Genomic DNA, 13152 nt, shown 5'->3' with positions numbered 1-13152 from the left:
GTATGCTGACACAAACCCTGTTACTGTATCAGCATTCTACATTTATAACTGCAATACTTACATTATGTCCCCTTGCACTAAGAGGTTGAGAGGTATGGTGCTGAGGTATGACTCCACTACATGTTATGGGTATATTTTATATAGATATATATAAATATATATGTGAGTATGTATATGTATATGTATATGTATATATATATATGTATATATATATATATATATATATATGTATATATATATATATATATATATATGTATATGTATATATATATATATATAGATATATGAAATATATATATATATATATATATATATATATATATATATCTACACACACACACACACACACACACACACACACACACACACATATATATATATATATATATATATATATATATATATATATATCCTTTTTATGTGTAAATATTAGTGTTGTATATTCCTTTTAGATGTATCTCACCATATTTATCTGATATGCATATATTTAGATATACAAACATGACTTAATCCACAGTGTTTTCACTAACAAGTAGTAAAAAATTGCACTACTCAAAGCAGTTTTTCACTACTGTTCAGTACGTGTACTGAATGATATATTATAAAAAGCAACCGATCCTTTTAGAGTTGTGATGGCTAAGTGGTTGAGTGCTGTGACTCTAATGTATGGGGTCCTGGGTTCAAGACCTGCAAGGGCTATTTATTTTGTTGCTGGGCAGAGCAAGGATACAGAGTGATTAAGTCAGTTTTGATCAGCTTTAAGTGTGTTTGTGTGGGTTTGTGTGAAAGTAAGCTATGCTAATGTATGCTTAAATGAATACACACTTACACCATGTAGGTTTTGCTTACAAGTGCACAAATGCTTATCATTTACATTTAAGCAATGCTTAAACCTGCTAAGCATAGCTCAGCCCTGGTAACCAGTGATCACATTCCAGTCTGATAAAATAGCAGGGTAATGACATCTTTAATAAGTGTATTTAATGCCATGTACATAACATGCTTCTATGTGCTGTCATTACAGTAGCAAGGGGTGTGAGTATACTGTATGAGACACCTGAGTATACATGGGTAGTACTAGAATCTTTTCTCTTTGTATTTGTTTCATACTTGGGTAGTATCCCAGGCTATATGCAGTCACACTTGCATGTACTATATCATTACGTTACTACTTTTAACAGTACTTTTCCAAGTAAGAGTAGATTGTGTATTGTAGTACTAGAACCATACAGCCCTGCATGCAAAGCTGGACTCTGAGTACTGACTATCTTGTTCTTGGTGTTTGAGATGTATGTTTTTATGTATCTCCTACTGGATATTGATCTGTATGTTGATATTAACTGTAGACTGCTATGTTTTTAGGGAATTTCATTGAGGACTGCTGTCATCTAGTAATGGCATTCCTTTCAGTTTCAGATGTCTATCTTTCAAAACATTCATCCTAATGCATAACTTGTTAGCAATCTACTTTCTGCCTGTCCTCTGTATAGATGTACAGATGTCAGGTATTGCTACGGCCTTACCACTATGTTGGTGCCCACATTGTATTGTGCTGTGGGCCTGGACACTGCTGCTAGTTCCAACATATGGGACATTCCTTAATCTGGCCCTAGACCCTTTTCCTTGCCTGTGTTAGGGACATTACAGAGGTGATGACCTACAGATTCTCATACAGTAGGTGGCAATACATCACAGGACAGGACAGGTGAAGACAGCAAACCAACATGGGGGACATGTCCCCAGAATTGTGAACAGATTCTATGTCATCGGTGTTTTTATACACATGGTGGATTGATAGATTGACAAAGTTTGTGTGGGCATGCATTTAGTGAGTGATGTCATGACTCACAGTGATATATCTCTGACATACCTCTCCACTGGCACACTGTTCACAGACTGGCCATATGTCTACCTGTTATGTTTTGTCTGTTCCCCAGGCAGTTGGTGCCCTTGGTAAATCAGTCGTGGACTCTAGGGAATGCTGTCAGTAAATATTCGCATCTATTGTTATTACCAGTGTCATATTCCTCATAAAGGATGTTACAACAAACCCCATGTTATTTGCAACTGTCTCAATGTATGATAGCAGTATGTCCAATCTACCGCTGTGTATGTGCCTCTGTTCCCACCTAGTGATATAGGGCTTGATGCCTAGCGTAGGGAGTTATTGCATGATTCCTGAGTGGGGAATGTTATCAAAGGCTTTGGCCAGATCAAGGTAGGCTGTATGTGCCATCTTGCCTTCATCCACAGCTCAGGTGAATGATGCCAAGAAGTTTCCCAGGTTGAACGACCAGGTATGACCTACCCTTCACAAAAGCAAACTGTATGGGATCCTGAGTCTGCAGATTCCCATATCCCTGTTTATTTGGTGCATGATGATGCATTCCATAGCTTTACATAACAGACTTGTCAGGCAGTTGGGGCAGTATTTACCAGGGTCTGTAGTTACACCTTGTTTGTGGAGAGGGGTGACTGTAGCAGTGCACAATTCAGTAGGGACAACGCCTGCGGTGAGGCTGTGCTTGCTCAGGCCACACAGGTGAGGTGCCAGGTCACTCTGTAGTTCATGCAGAACACAGTCAGATATATTGTCAGGTCCCATAGAAGCTGTTTTCTTGGCCTTGGATAGTGATGTTTTAACCTGTGCTGCAGTAATACTGGGTGCCTGGCAGTGTACTGGTAATGTGAGTGGTCCTTTCAGGGGGGAGGGGTAAAGTTTGCACTCAAGATGACAGCCAGTATATTGGCATTATTAGTTGACTAAGACTGGGAGGTAACATTGTCTGGTAGCTCAGAAGAAATCTTGGTATTGCCATGGGGATTCTTTACATAACTGTATATGGCCTTGTGGTTGTCTTTACTATGTGCTCCAATTCTGTTCTCACAGCTAACGTTGTGGTATTTGATGAGGGATCTCAACTTTTAATTGAGGTTGATAAGGGTTTATTTCTAGTCTTGGGATTTCAGCTTATTCTGGTTCCCTCCTTTTGTTGTACAGTTTCTTTATGGCATGGGACCACCAGATCAGCTTCCTTTTTTTGGAGGTCAGGGTCTTGGTTGCACTGGGTATGGTGGTATACATACATTTGTGTATGTGTTCATAGTGCATTGTTGTTTGATTCAGCTCTCATGCAATTAGTCTCCATTTGCATGGCTGCAGTGAGGTTAGACACCTCTATTTTAGGAGGCCATAGTTAGCTTTGGAAAGGCTTTTCATGGTGGTTACCTTTGCAGGGAGGGGGGTTGGGAGGGATGTGAATTTCCAAAGGAGATTAATTTGTGTTCAGATATAACAAGGGAGGAGTGGACGATTGGTGTAGAGCAACAGTCACCCATGTTAGGAAGGACCAAATCGATGTGATGGGCATGTGCATCGGTACATGAGTAGCTTTCCCAGTTAATGGTGGTGTAGTTGAAGTCAACCAGTATGAGAGTGTTAGGTTGGACACTAATATTCTCCAGGGTGTTTAGGGACATGGAGTGTGAGTCTTGGGAAATATTTGGGGACCTATAGCAGGCTACAGCCTGAACCACTGTCTTACCCAATGTTAGCTACACCTGCATGATCTGTAATGCATAATATTCATCTACCACTCTGGAGGTGTTTGCATCCCTAATGAATATGAAAATACCACCACCTTTAGAGCTTCATTTCAGGTTCTGCATCCAAAAGTTGTGGAATGAGTTATAGGCTGATATTGCATGAATACTTCCTGCTGCATTTAACCTGGTATCTGTTACAGCACAGATGTCATTGTTCCCCATTTTAAGGAATACTTCCGGTGAGTGCATTTTACGATTTACACATCTAGTATGCAGCAGCATGACCCTCTGATTGCATGTGTTTGTAGCTGTCATATATTTCTGTATATTTCTGTATGTATTTATTCACCTTTCTATAGATATGCATGTATGCATATATGTGGATGTATCTCTCTCTCTCTCGCTCTCTCTCTCTATATATATATATATATGTATATATATATATATATATATATATATATATATATATATATATATATATATATATATATTTGTCCACATATATGCATCTCCATACATATATACATGTATACATAGAGTACCTGACTGATTCTACAGACTCCTTTCCCTACAGTTGAATGACTGTACTAACTGATATGTTTGGAATGTCATCACTATTTCTTAGGGCTCAGATTGTGTAATGGTACATTGCTTCGATTATAGTTTACAGAGCCCTGGATTCAAGACTTGGCGTTTTTCTTTTGCTGCAAGGGAAAACAGTTTTGCTGAGGAGGAAGGGATAAGGGCTATAATTACAAGAGGTCCAGAGCCTTGGGTCACTTCACTCCCATTTAGATAGCATTTGGTCAGATTTGTTGCAGTACGAGGTTCAGAGTGTGTATCAAATGTCCGACTGCACTACATATTTACATACATGAATGTATATATATATATATATATATATATATATATATATATATATATATATATATATCTCAATATGAGAGCCATACAGATCCCCGACGGCACTGTCTGCCGAAGCAGACATCACAGAACATACTAAATCACAAGTGCTGTTCACCAAAGCAGCACTTTCGGATAAGTATGCTCGTTGTGCCGGTTTCACTACGGTGCTGTTAAGGGAAAATTCCCTTTCCCCCACTGTAGTGCAACCTCGGAGTGAGAATATAAAAGTAAAAGGGGTGGGGAGTACAGCCCCCCACACGGGGGGGTGCAGGGGGGCTTGCCCCCTGCATAAAAGAAGATTGATTGTTTTTTTTTTGAACACACTTTAACGAAAGCGCTTTTTTCGGTGAAAGCGTTTTCGTTAAAGTGTGTTCAGTGATTGTGGATTTGGACTATTGAACTTTCATTCAATAGTCTTATATATATATATATATATATATATATATATATATATATATATATATATATATACATATATATATATATAGGACTAGTGAACGAAAATTCAATAGTCCGAATCCACAATCACCAAACACACTTTAACGAAAACGCTTTCACCAAAAAAGCGTTTTCGTTAAAGTACGTTAAAAAAAAAAACAAAACAATAAATCTACTTTTATGTAGGGGGACAAGCCCCCATGCAACCCCCCATGTGGGGTGCTGTGCCACCCCAAACCCACCTACTTTAATATTCTCACTCCGAGATTGCACTACAGTGAGGAAAAGGGAATATTCCCTTATCCACACTGTAGTACGATCTCCGCAACAGTCATTCCCCCACAACTCCCTCTAGCTGCAGGCATACTTCCGCGAAAGTACTTTTTCGGTAAAAAGGACTTTTGCAGAAGTATGCCAGGCTGTTTGTGCTTCGGTGAAAAGTTCCTTCGGGGATCAGTACCCATCCCATATATATATATATATATATATATATATATATATATATATATATATATATAAATAAATATATATATATATATATATATATATATATATATATATATATATATATATAAATAAATATAGGTCCCCTTCACATGACTGACTTTTACAAAGTCGAAATTCATATGGCCAAGACCATATGATCAACTTTTGAAAAGCTGACCATGGGGAACCGATGTCTCCGTACAGTGCGGAATGGAAAAATTTCCCTCTTCCGCACTGTAGTGCGATCTTGGAGTTGGTATATTTAATTTACAGGGGGTGTGGGGGACGAAACCCCCAGTGAGGGGTGCAGGTGGGCTTGCCTCCCTGCTAACAGTTTTAAGGTAAGTGTTTGGTGTGTTTTTTGTGTTTATTTTACATGGTCGGCTTTCCAAAAGATCATATGGTCTAGGCCATATGAAAGTTGGCTTTGTGGATAGTCGACCATGTAAAGTAGACCTATATATATATATATATATATATATATATATATATATATATATATATATATATATATATATATATATATAGTGCAGTCAGACAGTGGATCCACATTCTAAACACACAAACCCACAAAGAGTGTAAAACAATATGAAAGATAGCTGATGATGTGCAGGATGAATGTAGGGAAGGTCCATAGCTGTCCATTTCTTCTACAGCAATAGCTGTGCATATATACTGAATTTTGAGTAACATTTGGACACTCAAACCTTTGAGACAGAGGGGTGAGGATAACAATAATGTGTTGTGAAGCAAATTAGACAAGATTACATGTGTCCAGTGGACACATGTGCGAAATGGACACCTATGTATCGGGCAACATTTTTGTTTTCGTAACAGATTGTCCTTTTTTTTTTTAAGGTGAGAGTGGGATGTTGGGGAAGGATAGTAGGTATATTTGGGAGGTAGGCTGGGTAGGACAAGACAGACAAGCCAGCATACAGGGATGGTATATGACACATGTGGGGGGTAAACACCTTGGATGGGGAGGGTGTTTGGTAATCGGAAGTGCACATGCCCAAAAATGGATACAGTCAGACTGAGGTCCCCGCCCATGGGAAGTTAGCACTGCACCTTAACGGCTCCGAAGATGGCTGTGGTGGCAGCTGAGCTGACATTGACACTGACACATCACATCTGGACCTACTCCACTACCCTGGTTAACAAATATGTGTTATTTACTACCTAATTATTAAAGAAATAAATTATGTACTGCTTTCACATGTAAAATGTGAAATTGACTTTATTGGGGATTGAACCAGAAATGATTATATATTATTTCTACATTGCTATGTTGTGGAGTATAAACCTATTTAGCTCAACTGCACTTAAACTTTATTTGGGACTGAAACCTCAAGACTTCAAGACTGAGGCTTGAAACAGATTAGCCAAGGCAGCCTCCAGTACAAATGGCATCACACACAGTAGATATAATTGTTGTCACCATTATAGTTATCTGAAATGGTGCAAGGTTGACCTCCTTAACAGATGGGAGGATAAGTTAAGAAGTATTGACACCCCTCAGTTGTGAATGTATACTGACCCATCAGAATTAAATTATATAGAATGCAGTAGACAGACAATGGTACAAGAGATTCAGACCTTCCCAGCATACCTGGATGTGGCAAAGGAGTATAGACTGGATAATCATAAATGTGTATTTTCTAAAATTCTACAGTCATGTAATATGCCATGGATCTAATCCTATCTCTCATTTTTGTCCCAACCCTTCCCAATCATTTTTATTTATTTATGTATTTATTTATTTATTTTTGTGGAATATTTTATATGGATTAAAAATGTTTGATTGTCAAAAATGTCTGCTTACAAAAACTGACATACAGCACAGAGAGATAGAACAACCACTGGGAATTGGCCCACCATCCCTTCACAGGTTGCAGCACTGACACCCAGCACTTCAGGGTCCCAACCTATCAGTGCTGCCTTCACAAACCTTGCCCTACATACTCCATCTGCATCAGGTAGTCCTTTCCTGGCTGCTGGTGGACTGGTTCCATCCAAGAGTAGTATTGGTGGAGATGGTGATTTTGTCACCTAACAAGAGCTGACAGGGCTGCTGGATGGTATCATGGAAAGTACCTGAACTGGCTGTGTAGAAAAAGTGTTTTGTTATATTATAAAGAAGATGCCATATCGAGCAGTGATACAAGAAACTGCTGACAGTTCTGACGGTAAGAACTAGATTCTCATTGTTCTCAGGCATGATATGAGTGTGCCGCTGATGTCCCCTACTTATTCCCAGTCATGGAGACCACCCAACTCTTTGCATCCATCACCATCCCTGTCTGACTTGTTTGTCCTTTATATCTGCACCTGCTTCCTCACCTAACCTACTTACCTGACACTCACATTCCTAATTCCCTTCCCCGAAATTCTTGTCTCTTTGAAAGTAACAAAATCAAAAAAGAAAAAAAAAAGAAAAATAAAAAATGTGCACATGTCCTAATACATACATAGTTCTTTACTTCACCTGATTCAGGAAGCTGTATTTTCCATTCAGAAACAGTGTAGGAGATCCTGCATGGGAAATGGCTGCCGAGCAATCCAGGATAGTGCCGTTTTCACGTGCACTAGCGGTCCTACACTGTTCCTGCATGGAAAACCAGCAAATATGCAAATCACCTCATTTGCTGGTGAACCCATGCAAATGAGGTGATTTTTTTGACCCAGCAAGCTACCAGGTCTCCATGCTAGAACAGTGTCATAGCAGAAATGGATTCGGCTAGTAACCAAATACATTTCTGCATCTGACAGAACGGAGGCATGACAGCTCATGTAAATTCTTGTATTATGTTTAATACACATGCCAATGGCCAAATATAAGGCCATTGGCATTAAAACCAGTTTATTTTTTTTTTAAATTAAACTTTTTTTTTTGGCCAATCTCGGCCATTTAAGCTTAGGGTAGAGGCAAAAAAAAAAAAGAAAAAATGAGAAAAGTCAATTTTAAGCTGATTCTGCATTTTGCCATTATAGTCAATGGCATGCAGAATGTAAGCAATATCAGGGAGCACTGGTTGTCAAGGGGAAAGGGTCTGTTTTAGTGCAGTAACTAATGACCTACAACTGGGGTATGCAAATGAGGGGAGTTATACTGAATCACAGATTTCTTCAGAGTGTCAGGTTGTACCGAACCGTGTAGGTACAGCAATACAAACGTACAAGTCTAAGGGCTGGATGACTTCATAAGGGTGTTTCATGCCTGCTGTAAATTTGTTGGAGCTCTGTGGCCAGTGTTTGCCCTTTGCTAGGCACAGCTAAGGAAGGGGGAGTGTCAGATGTGCCTGAGCAGTGTGTACATAGCCTAAATGGGTCTGCACGCCGAGTACCAGGTTTTAAACATAAAAAAAAAGAGGAAATGGCAGCACTACTTACATTTCAGCACTGGGTATGCGCAACCTGCCTTGCAGCTTAAATAGGGAGGAAGTGGGAAGGGGAAACAGCAGGATGAAGGAAATCTAGGAGAACTAGCATGGCTGTCAGGTGGAATGTATCAGAATCAGCCAAATACGCATGCAGCAGCCCAGCACACTACTATAAACTATGCAAACACCTTGCAGACTGGATGTGGGGGAAACAGCAGTAGGAAGGCAATCCAGCAGAACTAGCATAGTTGGCAGGTGGAATGTATCAGAATCAGCCACTTAGACATGTAGCAGCCCAGCACACTACTATAAACTATGCAAACACCCTACAGATTGTTTTTCCCACAAACTCTACACCACCAGTGTACACAGCAGGGGATTTTTAACTGGCAAAACTAACTAAAAATGTTAGAGGCTGCTGCTGCTTTGCTCCATCAATATATGTTAGAGACTGAGACTGGTGAGGAGGAGAATGCTGACAACCAACACACACAGTGAAGAGGAGGAGGAGAACAGTGTACAAACCCAGGGTAACCTACCAGGGCCTACATGAGCTAGAGATAGTGAAGCACTATATGGTGGACAGGGATATTCTACAGCAAATTGTTGAGCTGTGCCAGCCACGCCTCACACACAGAACTATAGAGGGTAACCCATCCTAGTGGATACCAAAGTATGTCTAGGGTTAAGAATACTAGCCACAGGTATCTTTCAAAGACCAACTGAGGATATCATGAGGGTCTCACAGTCATCAGCATCCGGGGTACTCCACCAGTTCCTAAATGCCATGACACCACATGCCAATGAGCACATTTATTTCCCCAGCACCAGTGAGGCATTGACCAATAGTATGCATCTTTTCCACCATATAGCAGAATACCCTGAGGTAGTTAGTGCTATAGACTGCATGCACATTCACATTAATGCACCACCCAGTGAGCGGGGTAAGGGTCTACATAAACCACAAGGGCTTCCCCTCCATCAACTGCCAGGTCATGTGCAATGCCCAGGGCATTATCATGAATGTGTGAGCTGGCAGCCCTTGAAGCTATCATGACTCTCACATCTATCATTGCTCACAGCTCTATCAGGCGTTTGCCACTGGGGACATCCCATATGGCCATCTAGTGGGGGATGCTGGCTATGCACTGGCTCCATGGCTATTGACACCCATCATAAATGCACACACACCTGAACAAGAACACCATAATGAGGCACAAGCATAAACCAGGATCATTGTAGAGCATTTGTTTGGGATGCACAAGTCGCGGTTCCACTGCCTTGACATATCTGGTGGAGCTCTGCAGTACTATCCAGCTACATTTATACAAATGTTCATAGTATGTGCCATGCTAAACAATATGATCCTATGGAAACAGCTGCAGCAGGAACAGCATGGGACAGGGCCACCATTGCCAAGGCCAGCACAGGAACAGAGGGACTCAAAGGAGGAACATCCTGAGCATGTCCCTGTAGGCAGAAGGAGGCATGCCCAGTATGCCCAGGCCTTGTCAAAGAGACAATGCATAGCACTCACACTAACACTGTAGGGAACCAGAGACTGATACCTCTCTCCAACTCGCACATACAATAAAAGGGATGTCAAACATTACACTACCTGTGCTTTGCCATGAATAGGGAGTGTACTAAGTGCATCCAACATAGTCAGCCCTCCAGCACCATCCTCAATACTGGCCCAGCTACAAGTTAAGTCACCCTTCCTATCAATTACTGAATGGAGTAGTATGTTCTCATGTATGTATGATATGGATGCAAGCATGCAAGGGAATTGGATGGCTGAATGGGATAGCAACAGACAGCTATACTGGATAGCAGGAAATTCATAACAAATACTGGTGTCAACATACTAGGCAGCACTACAGAAGGTGACAACCACCACTGCAGTACATGTCATGGCCCAAATAACTGTGGGTGTCAATAGGTCACACACATGGATGCCAGTGAGGGTCACATAAACCCCACTAGCCTCACACAACAGGAGAGGTGAAGATGACCATAAAGAAAGGCTGGGCTAAGGCTCCCAAATGATGGCAATGGTGAACAGCCCCCCCCACCAGACCTACACAGACATACTACAACAGGTTTGGCAGTTGCATTCTAGTTCTGAAGGGTAAGAAGTCTGAAACTGAAATGTATGCCATTAAGATTTAACATGTGTACTCTACTGATGTGCCTCCTTTCTGCATGACAGGTCACAATACAATATGAAATGGAAGCCAACAGAGTAACCAGAATACCAGTACAGTCATTGCAAATGTTTAAAGTCACCAGGTGTGCCCCTCCCCACAATCCCAGGTAGAAATGCAGTAACAGATGGCCTGCAGCACTCCAAATAGCCTACAGTCCTCTTGCAAAGGCCCATGTTTCACCCATAGTGCCAATGTATGGAATGTCAGGGTGTCCCAAATAACAATCTAACACAGTAAACAGAAAACAAATGCAAGGCCATGTTGACAAATGCCAGTAGCATGCCTCCCCATGTCCTACTGTAAGGACTGTGTTCCAAGCCATAAGTACTACTGGGATAAATCCTCAACTACAGGGATACCTCTGAGATACTACTTACATAATGATAGGAAGAGGAGAGAATAACAGAGAGGGGTGTAGAAGCATGGATGTCATTGAGTGTGTGAAGTCTGAAACCTTAATGTTCATCCATACTACTCCCTGATTGCAAGCCCATGAATGAATAGCCACAAAACTGCTTGTAAACCACAATGTGAGGATAAACTGACCAGATATATGATTCCTGTCTTTGGATAACCTGGGTGTATCTGTACAGATGAGAGGTATACCCCCAGCAGAATATGGCCATTCGATGAGTTGAGAAAAGCACAAGGAGTGGATCGTCAGCCAGTATACTAACAAGGGGCTGGACCATTTACACAGAACCAGCAGTCTATTGTCTGTAGCTGCCCTCCACCATTGCAGGTGTGTGCCAGAATGTGTAGTCTATATGCCTCAGAGTATTGGTCTCAGCTTCCTTCATCCTGCATTTCCCTGGTAAATAACTGTGAGCAAAGAATGATAACTGTCAGTAGTTGATGACATGATACATCACAATGTAAAACAGTACATATATCAGAAAATCTATGCTACAACCAAACATGTGACACAAGTAGCACAGACAGCAATAGTTACAGTATCCCCCATATGTTATGCCCATTGTGTCTCCATATTGGCAACCTATCTACAGATATCCTGCAGAAACAGTTTGCTAGGTGTAGCTGTAGCAGACAAAACCCTGAACTGGAGTCCAACCCTTCCTGGAATGGATGCACACACTCAATACAGAATGTCATACAGGGCATGCTACTACACTTAGGGAAATTAAGCCTATGTCTCACAACACAGTGGACTACAGATATTGGTTACTCCCAACTGTATGTGCACACACACACACACACACACACACACACACACACACACACACACACACACACACCAAATTGTACACCATTGATACTACACACACACACACACACACACACACACACACACACACACACACACACACACACACACACACACACACATACACACACACTGGATAGGAATACTCACACATATCTAAGGCCAACATAATATAATATAATGTGTCAGACATACTCTTACAGAGACATGGGGAAGAGAAAGACAGACATTGACAGAGAGAATGCCATTATGAGGCCTTTCCCACCCAGTACACATCCCATTGCCCTATATCACATGATGTGCTAATGTCATTCACTGTAGAAATATGTTTGTTTAGCCCCCAGCCCTACAGTCTCAGTGGTGCTTGTGATAACTGTGTGACACTACAGTCCAAATAAGTACCCATCTAGCAGTTGTAATCTCAGTTCTGTCAAATGTGAAGTTGTGTGTGAGTGTGTGTGTTTCTAGATGAATGTGGTTGAGGCCATTCACACACATTAAATTTCCCTTATCCCTCCTTCAGCACTGCTTCTGATGTCACTCACCTTCAAAGATACCTTTGGATAGCTTTCCAACATATAATGTCTGTGGCACTTGTGATAACTGTTTAATACTATAGTGTAGCAAGCTAGTTGGGTAGGAGTTCTAAATCTGGTCCTAGTAACTGTGCAAACTGTGTGTTTGTAGACACCTGATTTTTTGTGGTCATTCACACTTACACACTTCCCTCACCCCTCCTTTAGCACTGCTGCTGATGTCACTCACCTTCAAAGATATCTTTGGACAGCTTTCCAACATATAAGGTCCGTGGTGCTTGCAATAACTATGTAATACTATAGTGTAGCAAGCTAGATAGGTAGGAGTTCTAATCCTGGTCCTGGCAACTGTGCCAATGTGTGTGTTAGCATGAAAGAGCGTGTGTGTGTCTTTGTAGACATCTAATTTTGTGGGTATTCAC

This window comes from Protopterus annectens, chromosome 6.part1 (assembly GCF_019279795.1).
Source record: "Protopterus annectens isolate FY-2018-M chromosome 6.part1, PAN1.0, whole genome shotgun sequence".
In the NCBI taxonomy this organism is placed as follows: domain Eukaryota; kingdom Metazoa; phylum Chordata; order Ceratodontiformes; family Protopteridae; genus Protopterus; species Protopterus annectens.
Note: the sequence above shows the minus strand (reverse complement) of the source record.